Source organism: Nannospalax galili, unplaced genomic scaffold (assembly GCF_000622305.1).
Source record: "Nannospalax galili isolate Female #2095 unplaced genomic scaffold, S.galili_v1.0 scaffold541, whole genome shotgun sequence".
Lineage (NCBI taxonomy): Eukaryota > Metazoa > Chordata > Mammalia > Rodentia > Spalacidae > Nannospalax > Nannospalax galili.
This window is the reverse complement of record NW_008345054.1, coordinates 1,660,014-1,674,672: the sequence shown is the minus strand read 5'-3', so window position 1 is coordinate 1,674,672 and position 14,659 is coordinate 1,660,014. Positions and strand designations below refer to the sequence as shown.

The 14,659-nt window shown below is 43.6% G+C and overlaps 1 protein-coding gene across 1 annotated transcript in view; it reads left to right on the top strand.

Annotated features, from left to right (window-relative positions):
• The first annotated feature begins 5,422 nt into the window (after window positions 1-5,422).
• Window positions 5,423-14,659, top strand: part of Kcnj1 (potassium voltage-gated channel subfamily J member 1) — a 34,401-nt gene continuing 25,164 nt past the window's right edge. The window contains exon 1 of the mRNA XM_017800188.1: window positions 5,423-5,509. The gene's annotated coding sequence lies outside the window, so the exon portion shown is untranslated. The remainder of the gene's footprint in view (window positions 5,510-14,659) is intronic.

Below are 14,659 nucleotides of genomic sequence, written 5' to 3'. Positions count from 1 at the left end.
CTAGGCACTGACCTACCTTGATCCCTGGGAGCATCCCATGGGCCCATGGTCTCAGAACAGAGGCTGTGACGGCATTTACTGTGTGCATCTGTTAGGTGGCCAGGTTCAGTGTCATGGCTGCCACGTGTTATCATCATGCAGGTGCTGAATCTCCTGAACTGAACCTAGTCTCTCCTTAGTTTTCTTTGCTTTGTTTTATACTTTTTGCTCTGCTTTAAGAATTTATATTTCCAATGCTCTTTCTCAGATCCTTTTATTCCAATTTCTTGTTCTTGTTTCTTATCTACAGTATCATCTTTTCTTAATTAATTCTATTCCCTGCTTTGTCTCTATTTATTATTTATTATATGTATTTGCTTGAGTCTCTTTCATGGTAGCACCTTTTCTCAGATGTCTGATGACCTTTAGCTGTCTGGCATTTAAGAGAGTGACACCTATTGGAAGCACTGAGAAAGAAGGCTACATTTGATCCTATCCTGCTGGTGGAAAGACCCCAAGAGGTCACCACAAAGACAGCACCAAGGGGTCTTTCCTCCTAGCCCAGTAGTTTCCTGATGACAACTTGACATTTCTCCTGTATGACTAAGATCCAGCACTTAAGCCCTGAATTGGGGAAGGAGGTGTGGACTTCTTAGTTTCTACTGAAAAGTTCCTCGTTCCCACCCTAAGCTCTGATTGAAGAACCCAAGTTCATACCCTTTCTGGTTTTCTGGAGTAAACTTCAAATCTTGGGCTGGGAAACATGTTTCCTATAAGGACTTCTGACCAGTTTTCCTGGTTTTAGCTGTAAACATCGGCCCTGTCCAGAGGTGCCCGCTTTCTCTTGCTCTTCAGGCCAGGTTGTGGTTTGAGGAGTGCGCAGATTGCTCAGTGCTGGCTTCCTCCTCCTGGTCTCTCTGGCTCTTGGGTTTGGGGCACTTTACTGCCTTTGTCCCCACAGGTCTGGGCTCAGTGTTTGCAGCTCTGCTCTCTTTGCTTTTTTCCAGCTTCCTAAATTTTGTAAACTCTCTTGATCACTATTTTCTCTTTCCCATTTGTCTGTGGGTTTTTACCTTTTGGGTTCTTGTTTGTCTTAAAAAAACAAAAACAAAACACTTGTTTAATCTACCATAAATCTATATTTTTTTGTTTTTGGTCTTTTTGAGAAAGGGTCTCCTTGTAGCCCCAGCTGGCCTGGAACTCACTATGTAGACCAGGCTGGCCTTGAACTCACAGAGATCCTCCTGCCTCTGCCTCCAGAGTTTTTTGAGAAAGGGTCTCCTTGTAGCCCCAGCTGGCCTGGAACTCACTGTGTAGACCAGGCTGGCCTTGAACTCATATAGATCTGCCAGCCTCTGCCTCCTGAGTGCTGGGATTAAAGGTGTGTGCCACCACGCCTGGCTAATCTACCATATTTTAATCTTGTGTTTCTTCTAGATTTTTTCCCTAATTACCAAAAGGATGAGTTCATGGTTCTGAAGAGAATATTTATGGAGCTACATAAAGACTATGGTTAAAAGTGATGTTTAACGAACTAGATTAGAGGTGGGGTGAAGATTCAAAGCTCTGTTCACCTACTGGGGGACATTTGGCTACTGCATGGCTAACCACCTCCATGAAGCAATCACTGGGAAGGGCCTCCTCATCACTGGTAGGCCTGAACTTGAACTTCAGGTTGTTCACAAACTGAGTGTGTATCCAGAAGCAAGTATTTTCATTTCTCTATGTATCAGTAAAATCCAAGGGCACCTCAAAGAATGAATTGTGATGCTGTGTGCAAAGTTCTTGAACAGAGGGAAGCTTCTCCCCTTCCTCTTTTAGACTAGGAAGAAGTCACCTTGACAACCTTGCCAGGATTGGCAGCTCTGCCTGGCTGTCCTCCATGCCCCTCCCACTCCTCAAACCTAGCCTTTGGTTCTATTTTGCCAAGTCCTGCCTGCTGCCTACTTCCACAGGTCCTGCCTCTGGGAATCTGTCAATGCTCTCCTTTGTTATGGGACTCAAATGTTCTGTCTTCCTCTTTCAAATGGCTTCTACTGGAAAATTAGGTGAATAGGACAATATTTCAAAAATCCTTTAAATTTGTTGACTTTGATCCTTCTTCAGGTGCTGAATCCTGAATTTCCATAGGAATAGGGAATCCTATAGGATTAATCCATAGGAATTTCCTCCTGGTCAGCAATGCTGTGGTTAAAAACACAAAAGAACAGGTTGCCACCCTTCTCACTCTGCCAAATGGTGTGGGATGGTGACCCAGGCTTTCTTCCTGACCACAGAGATGATAAAGTAGCAGATGGGGGTTGGAGCTAGAGCAGACAATGGGTGGGAGGAAGGATGGGAAGAACAGTCATATGGGCTTCACAGAACATGGAGCATCCATCAGGTCAGTCTTCACTTGCTCATCAGTACCAGAATTTGTGGTGCTCAAAGAATGCATCAGTCCTGCCTTCCTCCATTGCTTAGCAACAAGTCTCTTTCTCATTCCCTGCAGGCGCTAAGGGGTCCAGTTTTGAAGGTGGGGGACAAGAGGGTGGACCAACTTAAGGCACTACCTGGTAGACATTATAATGAGACAATCTGGTGCCATTGTGCAAGAGGAACCTGCTTCACAAATGAATGAGACATTTAAGAAAACATTTATTTTCATCCTTTGGGGCTTTATTCAGTTCTGTCTCTGAGAAGTACTGTTTACCTTTGAGATATATATATGTTTGTACACACGTTTGCCTTGCCACGATGGGGTGTCTGGGAGGATGAAAAGGCACACAGCTCACGCTGGCAGCTCCTGCAAGTGCTGTTTTGGACACTGATTCATGAAAACCCGTTTCCTGAGATGTTCTATGGGACCCCAGTGTTTCTTTTGCCAAGCTCTTTTATAATTCCCATCTTGTGTGAACAGCTCCATGTGCCTGTCTAGGGCCTCCAAGAAGCAGACCGTAAAATGAGATTAATGGTATAAAGAATTTATTAGGGGAAATGCCCAGGTGAGAGGATATTGGGAGGAGGCCAGAAGTAACCAGAGACTGTGATTCAAGGCTGATGTCTGAGTGAAGGAGAGAGGGAAGGCAGATTGGAGGACATGTCCTAGACTGCTATAGAGTCTGAGGAAGAGTCCATATGGTGATGCAGGGGTTCTCTTTAGCATCTTGCTGTGTTAAGTCAACAATGTGGGCTCTGAGTTTGGCTCTCTTTGCACTTGGAGGTCTTCAGGGGGTGTCCACAGGGGACTCCATAGCCTGACTTGAGGAGGTCAGACTGCTTGGAGTTGGGTTGGGGTCAGGCTAGGGTTGGGGAATATTTCATTGGGTTGGGTAGGGAGATCTGGAAGGTCAGTGGAGAGCCACACAGTGAGGGACTGAGCAAGGAGGTGCTTCTGGAGAAGGAATGAACTTAGGCACAGAGGCCCATAGTTGGGAACTGAAGTGCCCATAGAAAACACTTGTATGAAGGGACAAGTTGCTCTTAGCAAGAGTTTTTCAATCTCTCCTCCTGTTGTTTTTCCCTATACCATATAGCTGCTCCCTGATAAAGGTCTCAAATGGAACTTGACATGGGAAATACTGTCATAGAGGTTTTATTTACAGCTGTGTCTTTGTCAGCTTGTACTACGGTAACAAAACACATGTGACTTGATAATTTACAAATAGCAAATATTTATCACTAGAGTTCTAAAAGCTGGAAAGCCCAAGATTAAGGAAATGGTAGATTCTGTGTCTGATAAGCACTTGGTCTCTGTGTTCAAGGTGACACCTTCAACACCATGTCTTTACATTGCGGAAGGTAGAAGGGCAGAAAGGAGATGGATGCTGTGTCCTCACAGCAGAAGACAATGCACTCCATCAAGCCCTTCTGCAGTGGTCATAATACCATCCTGGAGTGATCCATCCTCATGACTTAATCACCTCCTATAGGCTCCACTTCTTAAAACTGTCACATTGTCAATTAAATTTCATCATTCAAGACCACAGGAACCATTTATATTCTTTTTTCTTTTCTATAGCACCTACCTATTCCTTCTCCATGTAATGTCACATTAATTTCCATTTCATCTTCTCGGTGGATACCATTGTGTTTCAATTCTCCTGTAGAAGGTGATTGTCATATGATTTTTCCTGGGGAGGCATAAATAAAAGTGTCTTCAATCCTGGAAGGGCACTGATGTCAGACCAAAGAAACAATCCCATCCAAGTCCAGCTTGGAGAATCAACAACATTAACGAGGTCACTTTCAGGAGCATGGATGAAGCCAACTTGTAGAGAAGCATGGGTGACACAGGGAGCTGCATTACCAAAAAGCCCATTCCAGGATGAATGGCAACTCATGGAAGCTACATCATTAACGTTCCCTAAGCAACTTAGAGGCAGCTATACCACCAAGAGTCTCCCCTCCCCCAGCAATTGTTTTCTGGCTACATAGCCTTGGGGAGATGCTTTCCGAGTCTTGCAACCTTCTTGTGAGTTTAGTGACACTCCATTCTCCCTGGTAGAATGCTTCAACCTGGCAGAAACAATTATACAATGGCTGTGATGTCAGAGCCATTGGCATGTGGTCTCCAAGCTGAGGTGCATCTTGGGCTTTCTCCTGGTCATTCATCATTTCTACTTCTGAGTCAAAGCCGGAATCTCTGTGTCCTCAGAGAACGAAACAGCTTTTGAAGTGCCATTGCTCCCGCTGCACAGTGGCAGCTTACAACACAGTCTTTCTCATGCTTCTGGTGGTGATCAGTGGTAAAGTGGGTGTTTACAAAGGACACTATAATCTGAGAGAATATTGGGAAGAGACAACTCAGAAGGGATCTAAGGCCTCCTTGAGGGATCTAGATGACCCTAGAGGGTGGAATATACTTATGTAAAGTACTTTGCCATGTTATCTTACTTACTTCCCACTACAGACTCTTGAGGGTGGGCAAGAAACTAGGCAACTTATCTCAGGTAGCAGTTGGTGGAGCAGGATCTCAACCCTACCTGTCTCCAGAAGAGTCTGTGCTATAAAGGTCTACATTGCCCTTTAACTAAAGTGACAAAGAAAGACCATTGGAAAGTCAGGTTGGCCTGACCTAGAATAGCTGAATCACCAGGTGACACTTTGGAGGGGTCCCTTGAGGACCCTGAATCCCCACCTTGGAGCATCCTTACCCTTGTGTACTCATTCATCTGTTGTGGACACTGTCACAGGAACATACTTGCTTTCTGGTTCCAAGCCCTGGCTCCATAAACCAATCTCTCTTAATTAGCTTGGCAGCTCAACACCTTTGGTGTATCTCACTCATTGAATGCCACGCCTACTCTTTTGGATCCGGTTATAAAGTAAACCATGTTCTTTGAGAACTGCTGCATACAGATGAGTCGGTAGCCAGTCTAAGCTGACCATAGCCTCATAAATACCAACAAGGCCCTGAGGGTGTTTAGCTAGGACACCCAAACTTTTGGATCAAAGTCACAAAGGACTTGCTCACATCAACAACCTTCTGCTTTCTTGGGAACCAAGAAAATGAAAATTTGTCTCCACATTTACAAACGCAATCCTTGAGGTAAGGGGAAAAATGTTCCATTGTCTGTTTGCAGAAAAAGGAGTTAATTGTCTTGGAAACTTACCCTCTTTTCTCATCTGTAATCTAGACAGACTTGTCCCTCCACACCCAGGGGATAAGAGTGTGGTTTTTAAAGCACGTACTGTTATTGATCTGTTGGTCACAAGCGGATTACTAGCAGGGTTATCCGTCCTGCCTTCCCTGGGCCACTTCACAGGCCTGGGACTGGAAGCCTTTTGAATCTGGTTACATCACTCTAGAGTCCAAAGTCCTCTCTTGGCAGCAGGATGTGCGTAGGGCTCCTGTGTCTGTCTGGCGGCATCCTTTAATTGCCACAGCATCTTGTAAATAGTAGAGCTCTGCTCAGAGTTACCCTACCTTGAAGGTAGAGGATAAAGGTGCTACTGAGGTCTAGTATTTAAAAGGCGAGCTATAAGACATTTCATTTCATGCAAACATCTTTGCTTCATTTTCCCACATAGTACTTTTTGGAATTTTGTATCATTTTGAATACATGTGTTTAGATCTCTTAATGTTTGTTCATCTCTGTAAATATTGTTGTGACAAATGCTCTGCACGGTAAGGATGCCAACTGTTTCTCTATACTTGGACAGACCTGGAATTCCTTCTCCAAAGGTCTGTGTCTTGTAGATTCTGTTCATATGAACTCAAAATAAGATGATATTTTGTAATTAATAGTGATTAGGAAAGAGGCATCCTCTATCTCTTAGTGGGGCATAAAAATACAGTGGAACACAGTGTGTAAGGAAGTTATGACAGACCAGGGCTTGCCGGACACTCCTGCCTGGTACCAAGGTTTCTCTTCAGCCCTTTGCTGGGTTTGCATTGTCTTCCTTTAGGATCTTCTGTGTGAATGTGTTCCTGTGCAGTCAACTGTAGCTCTAAGAGTCATAGTGGGATAGGTTTATCTGGGAAAATATCAGTTATCCCAAGTTAATTTTTTCATTTTTCTTTACATTGACACTCAGTTCAGGGAGATGGATTTCCTTCTGCACAAAGGAGTGACCAAGTTCATTTAGGCCGAAGACTGAGAAACAAACAGGGCACAGATTGCTCATGAGGGGTCTTGGAACTTTTGATGCTGTTGTGGCTTTTGGTTTGCTTTGCCTTTTCCTTTTTAAATTTTAATGTAAGATGCTTGTAACGGCCATTGATGTTCTGCTCTGGAAGCCTAGAATCAAAATTCCCTGTGCACATCCCTTTCCTTTTATCTGCAGGACATTTTTTTTTCTGTACTAGGTCGCAAATCTAGCCTGGACCTTTCACAGCTCACTGATTTCCCCCAAATACAGCTGTGACTCACATGTTTAGCCTTTTCCCTGTTTTGTGGCTTCTCTAGACCAAAACCTTCCTACCTCTTCTTACAGAACTTTCTCTGGAATAGTTTATATGTCCCATCACTTTGATAACCCACATTTGACTCCTCTTCCCCTATAATTAAGTATGCTATTGGTGACATTTGCCTTCTCTTCATTCTTGCACTCATTAATATTCTGCATATGTAAGCATACAATGAGCAAACTTAGACTCTTCTAGGAACTCTGCTAGGTCCTAGGACCGCACAGCATGGTCCAACAAATGCCTGTAATTGGCAACTGTGCTGTGGAGAACTGGCACTTACAGTCCACGTTACACATGTGGCGTATGTGGCAGAAACACCATGGCAGCTGGAGACTTCTGCAAAGCAGGGAGTAATGAAATCATGGCTGCATACCCTGTACTCTGCCTACCGAAGACTTCACAGGAGTATGATCCTAAAAACCTTAGCTAGATAAGACGACGCTTGGTCAGGGCAAAAGAAAGAAAATTCCAGAATAAGGAAACAGTGTTCACAAAAATGTAGAGGCATAAGGGAGAACATGGCATCCACAGGAAATGTCAAGTCAGTGTAGCAGGGTGGGGGTTATGATGGAAGTGGGCAGGTAATATAAGACAAAAGAAGCCACAGAGCACAGGTAACTAAAGGCCCCACGTGGGTGCTAAGGGGCTCAGCGTATCTGGAAGACCTAGTTATGTGAAAATGAGGCTTTACAGTGCACAGTGGGCTGGAAAACCAAGTAGGAGGTCACTAAGAGGCAGAAGCCTTGAGATCTAGCTGATGAAAGTCTCAGAAGGGGACTGATGAGGACGAAATACAAACTGAGACCTGGCAAGGTCTCCAAAGTTCAGATGAAGAGTGAGCATACTTTGAATGACAAGGAGTATTTTCTTTACACCTTACTTTCACACCTCCATCTGGGCCTTGGCCTTGGAGAGATGGGGGTGGGGGTAGAGTGGAAGGAAAGCTGGGGGATTCAGGGATTGGCATGTTGGGCAGGTACCTGTTTCTCAGGGCCTCCTGTCTATCTCATGTCACCGAAGTACAAGCTTATCTAGGGAGAAGGTGGTACTTGAGCCAAGAGAGAAGTTGCAACCTGTGTCTCTTTCCCCTGGGTGTTCGGGCCTTAAGTGAGGCATTGCCATGGATCTAGAGTTCGCTTGGTTTGTGAGTGCTAACCCCTCCGTGGCCCCATAGGACACAGTGCTGACTTAATGCAGCAGTCTAAGTCTGAGACAATGCCAGGAGTTACAGAAGAACTGCTGCAAACTAGAGGCCCTTTTTTTTATTGTATCTACCACTTACTTGCCTGAGTCAGCCACAGGCAAGTCTTCCTGGGAGATCATTCCTCCCAGGAGGGCTGCTTGCTCCGTCTCTGTCAGCAACAAGTTCAAAGGAAGTTAAATGAATGTTTTTGGTGTTTTCCTTGTCTGTCTGCATGGAGCTGGATGGTGTTTGTATGGTCTGCTATGGTGTAGAAAGAAGGTTGCTGTTTCAGGCCCTCATTGACCTTGGGGCCCATGGCATCCTTCAGAATGTCCAGTTTGAGAAGCTCTGGGTCAATACATATCCAGTTCTATGGGACCCCAGGACCCTCATTCATCCCTTCCCCCTCATTTTTCAGATAGTCTTGAGCTGTGTGGCAAGGTCCTACAGTGCAGAATGTCTAGAAAAATCAGTGTTCCTGGGTCCAACTCTTGACCTACTTCAGGCTAGCCACTGAATGGCCACCCTAGAACCTTGGTCCCTGGAGCTAGCTGAACTGACCCTTGATGGGACTCAGAGTGATTTCAGGCTAGCTTTTGTAATGTTCAAGAAAAAGAACATGAAGAGCATGTTCCATGTTTTAATCCAAGACACCACTCAGTGAACTAGCTCACAAATCGTGGTTGGCCCAGTAGCTTCTGAAAGATAACTGGGTGGGACGATTAGTTTGTATCGCTTCTGCTCTGAGCACCTATTGACTTCTCTTTGCTCACATCAGCTGAGCATTTCAGAGGTAGAAATGATGGGAAGGTTGGTGAACCAACTGAGGGAAAGCAGAGAAGTACTAGCCGATTTTATTTCAAGGCCTGGATCTGTCTCTACAAATAAGATGACAGATTGAGAAAACGAAGCAGAGATTGCAAGGGCATAGGCTAAAGCCAAAAGCAAAGCGAGATCTTCACCATCTGCTGTGTCTCCTGGAACACGTATGACTCATGAGTAGTGTTAGCCCTGCTCTGAAAGGGCAAAGAGTGGCTGACTGGGTTATGTGCTTCAAAAGTGGAAAAGCAGGGTGTGCAAATTGGAAAAATAAAACAGAGTACGAACAAACAAAATCTTCAAGGTGGAAAAATCAACACTGAAAAAATTAAACTAAGGTCATGGCGTTCCTGGGGGCCCATTCCCTACTCTAGCTTTGAGGAGCTTGAACCTCCTTGCTGTGGTCATTAGGAAGAGTGTGGGAGGCAGTGTCCCTTCCTTCCATTGCCTTGTCAGGATCTTTCAGCAAACAGGAATAGGAACGATGCTGGCCCACAGAACTCCAGAAGCTTTTAAGCAATAGCAGCAATGGGCTGGGGCTCAGAGGTTAAGAGCATACTGCTCTTGTAGAAGCCCTGAGTTTGGTTCCCAGTACCCACGTGACAGCTCACAACAACCTGAGACTCCAGTTCCAGCAAGATATGATGCCTTTAGCCTCTGAGGACACCTGTACCCATACATACATACCACCCCCCCCATAATTAAAAGTAAAAGAAAGAAATCGCAACAAGAACCCAAGGATGATGTGATAGGCAACTTCAGGACCACTGACACTCCCCAAATGCTGTGCCCCATGTAGTTGCTCCTCAAAAATTCCTGTAAGGGGCTCTAGCTATCAAATAAAAAGCATAGCTCAAAGTTTGTTATTTTCCTGAAACAGTGTCCCAGGATGGAATAGAGTCCTTCAAAGCACGTGTGTATGTCTGCCCGATCCTGTATCTCATATGTAGGATGCTTACAAAACTCGGCATGCTGCTTAAACGCAGCAGGTCCACCAATACCTCTGAGAGAAGATTCTTGTTCAGTACTCTAAAATACACATAGTACTTTCCATCTAGTTAGAATTTTCCAAATGTGTCTCCCTCTCCTCAAATTGTACAAACACCCCGTTTTTGGCTCTGAGTCAGGAATTGTGTTTACCAGTGTATATCAGCAACCACCTTATTCCCAAGGAGACGGTTTAAATATGCAGCAAACATCGTTTGAAAGCAATAAGTAATATGGTCTTTTGCAGAATTAGAGCAAGCAAAGCTTTCTCAGGTGACTTCCCCTAAGGGAAGTCTTCATGGTTCGTTGCCCTTGATTAAATTCTTAGGAGCTTTCTGCCTCTCTCCAGATCAGTCATTTGTCCTTGAGGAGTGAACTTGGTAAATGTAACTGCTATTAGTGTCTCATGGGAAAAAATCTTCATGAAGTTTGGACCCATGGAGTTGAAGTCCAATGATGAGATGTTCAAAGAGATTAGAGGATCCTGGTCTTGAGGTTAGAGGTATAATCAACGTTTCAGGGACTAGGGTATTCTGATGTTGTTGCGGGGGCGGTGAGTCACTGATGAATTATGCATAGAGTATAGAGAGTTTGAATTGAATTCAGAGATAAGGCATAAACCCAGTCACGGGACCATGTTAGAGGACCCCCTAGGAAGCTGTGCCCTTGAGTACAGTGAAGACAGTTCTGTTCCCATCTCATTGGAAAGACATATGCGGTGCCAGGCCTGAGGAATGCCAATGTTCGCTAGCTAGCTAGACACTAGAAGGCTTAGAAGACATTGAAGACCCACCCCCCTTGTTTCCTTGGTAATGCATAGAAGCATCACAATTGCCCCCTAAAGATTTAAACTACCATATGAAAAGGTAGAACCTTCAGGGTTTTGTTGAGGCTCAGAAGGCTGCTTCAAAGAAAGGAATCTGAGCTTTAACCCCTAGCCTAGGGTTCAGGTGTTGGAGGCATGACATTCCAATCTTCCCCAGCCATTGAAACATCACATCCTTTTGTCTCTTCCCTTAAGAATTAATTTAACTAGGCCTGTCAATCACCCAGAAAAACCCACCCCACAGGAAGTTGTCCTAGAAACTTCAAGAGTATAAAGTCTACTTTGTAATGTAAATCTGAGCAATGGCCCCTCTGCCGTGCTCTCTCTCTCTCTCTCTCTCTCTCTTTCTCGCTTCATTTTATTAAATTATATTTTCTACACCACTGTCTGCCATAGTCTATTTCTACGTACTACAGTGTGTGTCTCTTTAGAATTCCTTTGATGGAGAACACAAGGCCTGGGAAGCCGAACACAGAGAAAAGCGAGGTCCCAGGTGACATCTTTCGGAGTTTCTGCCTGGTTGCATTAGATTTTCGTCAACTTCCTTGTGGTAAGTCATTGACTCCCCTTCTCCACAAAATTCACTGCTTGTTCCCCCAACACGCCCCTTTGTGCCTGCCCTTCTGTGCCTGGCTACAGGACCTTTCCTGTTTTCCTAGGATACGACACCAGGCAGGTCACTGGCTCTCCCTCCAAATGTGTCTGTCTCCTGCTATCTCCATGCCTAACTCAGGTGCCTTTTAGCAAAAAGAAGTGACTAAGTTTGTTGGATGTTTTCTGAGTGTTTCTATTACCATGTGATGGAGTCAACATATTCCTTATATCATGAATATCAGACCTTTATGATGGACTCTTCTGGTTTTGAGACATTATTTTACCCATTATATAAAGTGGATTCTGAAGGGAACTTAAAAATTTTCCTGGTAACATGTGCCAAAATAGACAGCTCTTTCCTTTTGGGTTTCCTCCTGATCATTCCTAGTGCTTTCATTCCTAGTGCTTACAGGAAGGAAATTAATGCCGCATTTTTGAGAAAGGAAATCATACTTTTTCCTTTTTCTTTTTTTTTTTTTTTTTTTTTTTTTTTTGTCTTTTTGAGAAAAGGTTTCCCTGTAGCTCCAGCTGTCCTGGAACTCACTATGTAGACCAGGCTGGCCTTGAACTCACAGAGATACGCCTGCCTTTGCCTCCCGAGTGCTGGGATTAAAGGCGTGCGCCACCAGGCCCGGCTACCTTTTCTTTTCTACAGAAAAATAACGACAGAAAACACCAACTTGAAACCTATAGATCAAGGTGACTTGTGGGTTCTGACTCTCTTGGATCAGAAACCTCAGCCCTTGATCACTAACGTATCTTTGGAGCTGGGGAGAGCATGCTACCTCAATTCCCAGTACACTTCTGGGCCTTGGTTCTCACCAAAGGCATTCTGGAATTGAGCAGGCTGCTACTGCATAGTTCTAGGCAATGTGTGGCAATGGAACCACCTGCCAGGGAACAGAGACAGAGGCCTCATAGCTCACTGGACGTTTTTGTGCTTCCTTTTTAGAATGGTCACTCCTTTTTAGTTTGGGTTGTTTGCTTCTCTGATGCAGCCTTCATAATTAAAACAGATTTGATCCTCATTTCTTAGGGAAAAAAAAAAGAAAATGATTTTTTTTCCCTGTAGGGCTACATGGTCCAACTACAAGCTTGAAAGGTTAAAAGCATGTTTAGAATAAGGCAGCAATGATCCTAAAACTATTTTACAACCGGACCTCTTTTGTAAATATGATAGGCAAATGCTCTAAGCCATTTTATGTACAAGTTTTCTTTAAGGAAAGATTCAAATTTATTAGGGCTAGGGAGATGGCTCAGCGGTTAAAAGCACTGGCTGCTCTTGCAGAGAATCTGGGTTCGATTCCCAGTACCCACATTGCAGCTAACAACCATCCTAACTCCAGTTCCAGGGAATCTAACAGCCTCTTCTGACTCCCGAGGGAATTGCATGACTCAGGTGCACTTACATACATGCAGGCAATATACTCATTCACATAAAATAAAAATAATAAAATATTTTTTAAAAAGAAAAGATTCAAATTTATGCCAAAAATGTAAAATAGATCCAGAAATAGTGACCCTCATAAATAAAGTAGGACTAACCGATTGACAAATCTCCTTCCTTGGAATCTTCTGTTAAACCAAGAGTGCTAAAGCCTCTGAGAACCTTCACACCTCCAAGACTAAAATCCAGTGTCACATATGTTTAACAGCATTGTAAATCTCTGTGCCTATATGTGTCCCCTTCAAGAGCTGATTGTGGAATCTGAACTCCCTAGAGCACAACAGCCTTTCTCTATACAGGATCTTAAACAAATCAAACAGGACCTAGGTAATTTCAGGTGATCTTAAAAATATATATAGTGAATTTTCAGCATCTCTTGAACTTTCTTAAAAGATGTAAATGTTATTGTAAGATAAACCTCAACTGATTCTGAAAAAGCTAGAGTGACTCAAAGGGCCAGATGATATACAGATAAATTATACATGCTCGATCTCAAATATCTCATAGTGCCTAAAACAATTCCAAAGGATTCCCAGGTTGGGACTATAATCTTAAGAAAGATGTGTGTAAATGCCAGTACTACAATGAAGTAAAACCAACAAGTTATGTCAAATTGACAATTGTTGATCAATGGGCTTAATGAAAACCCTATTGCTTTTTAATTTTATTAACTTATTTTAAAAGATTTTTTTATATGTATGCATATGTATGTGTCTGTGTGAGTGCATGTATACATGTGTGGTTACCCATGGAAGCCAGAAGAGGGTGTCAGATCCCTTGGAAATGGAGTTATAGGCATTTGGGAGCTGCCATATATGGATGCTAAGAATCAAACTAGGACTTCAGGAAGCGCAGCAAGTGCTCTTAACCCTTGTGCTATCTTCCCAGTCCCCCTTTTTAGGGGCCTAATGAGGCCATGGGAGAGCACACTCTTTTTCCAGCTCGAATTCTCTACTCAGTCTGCTCCTGATATCAGAAGGAAATTAAAAACATTGTCTTTGGGACCCAAGACTGTCTTTCACTGATAGCCTGCTAAAGATGGTAAATTCTGTTTTCTATAACAAGGGTCTAGAAGAGGAAAGAAGGGACAAAAGGAGGCAAAAGCTGCTAGAGAGAAAACAGGCTTTCTTACAGCCTTTTGGGGAGACTTGGGATTTGCCACCAGCTCCTCTCCTGGAGGAAATACACTGGCAAATAATGCTATTTATGTCTGCTGACAGGTCACTAAAAAGCAAAAAAACAAAGCCTAAATATCGGACTTCCTTCTAAGAGTCCTTGCTGCTATTGTGGTAAGTTAAGACACCAGAGGGCTTATTGACTCAAAGATCAGAGGACCCCTGGACCAGGTCCCCAAATGTCCCCAGAATGAGAAAACCTTGGGCTCCAGGTAGTGGCTAACTAGACCATCACCATCAATGGGACATAGCCTCAGGTAAATCTTTTTTTTTTTAATTTTAATTTTTTAAAATAAGGTAACCCTAAAATCTTTTAAGGATTATATAAAAGCTCCCAAATATTTTTGACATTTTTGGCCTTTGGAACAGAGTAAGTTGCTAAGATGCCCAAGGACGTCGTGCATTTTAGCCAAGAAACTAGCTACTTTTCTTTGGGGTCTTTTTACCCTATCTGCCTAGTGAATTCCTACTTCCTATTCTTATCACACCATCTTCTGAAGAGGTTATCCAAATGGCCAATAGGGAATTGGAACACAGACTGCTCTGGCTTCTTCTATGCTGAACAGGGATGCAGGGGGAAGCAATTGGAGTACCCCTTCAGTGGGTCCATCTAAAAGACTCCCAAATTGCATAACTTTTATCTCGAGGAGGAGAAGAAAGTCTTTGAATTGTGAATAGGAGATGTGAAGCAGAAGTAAAGGCAAGAGTAAATAGCATTACAAGTTCTAGACAAGGAACTAGAAAAAAGTCAGAACAG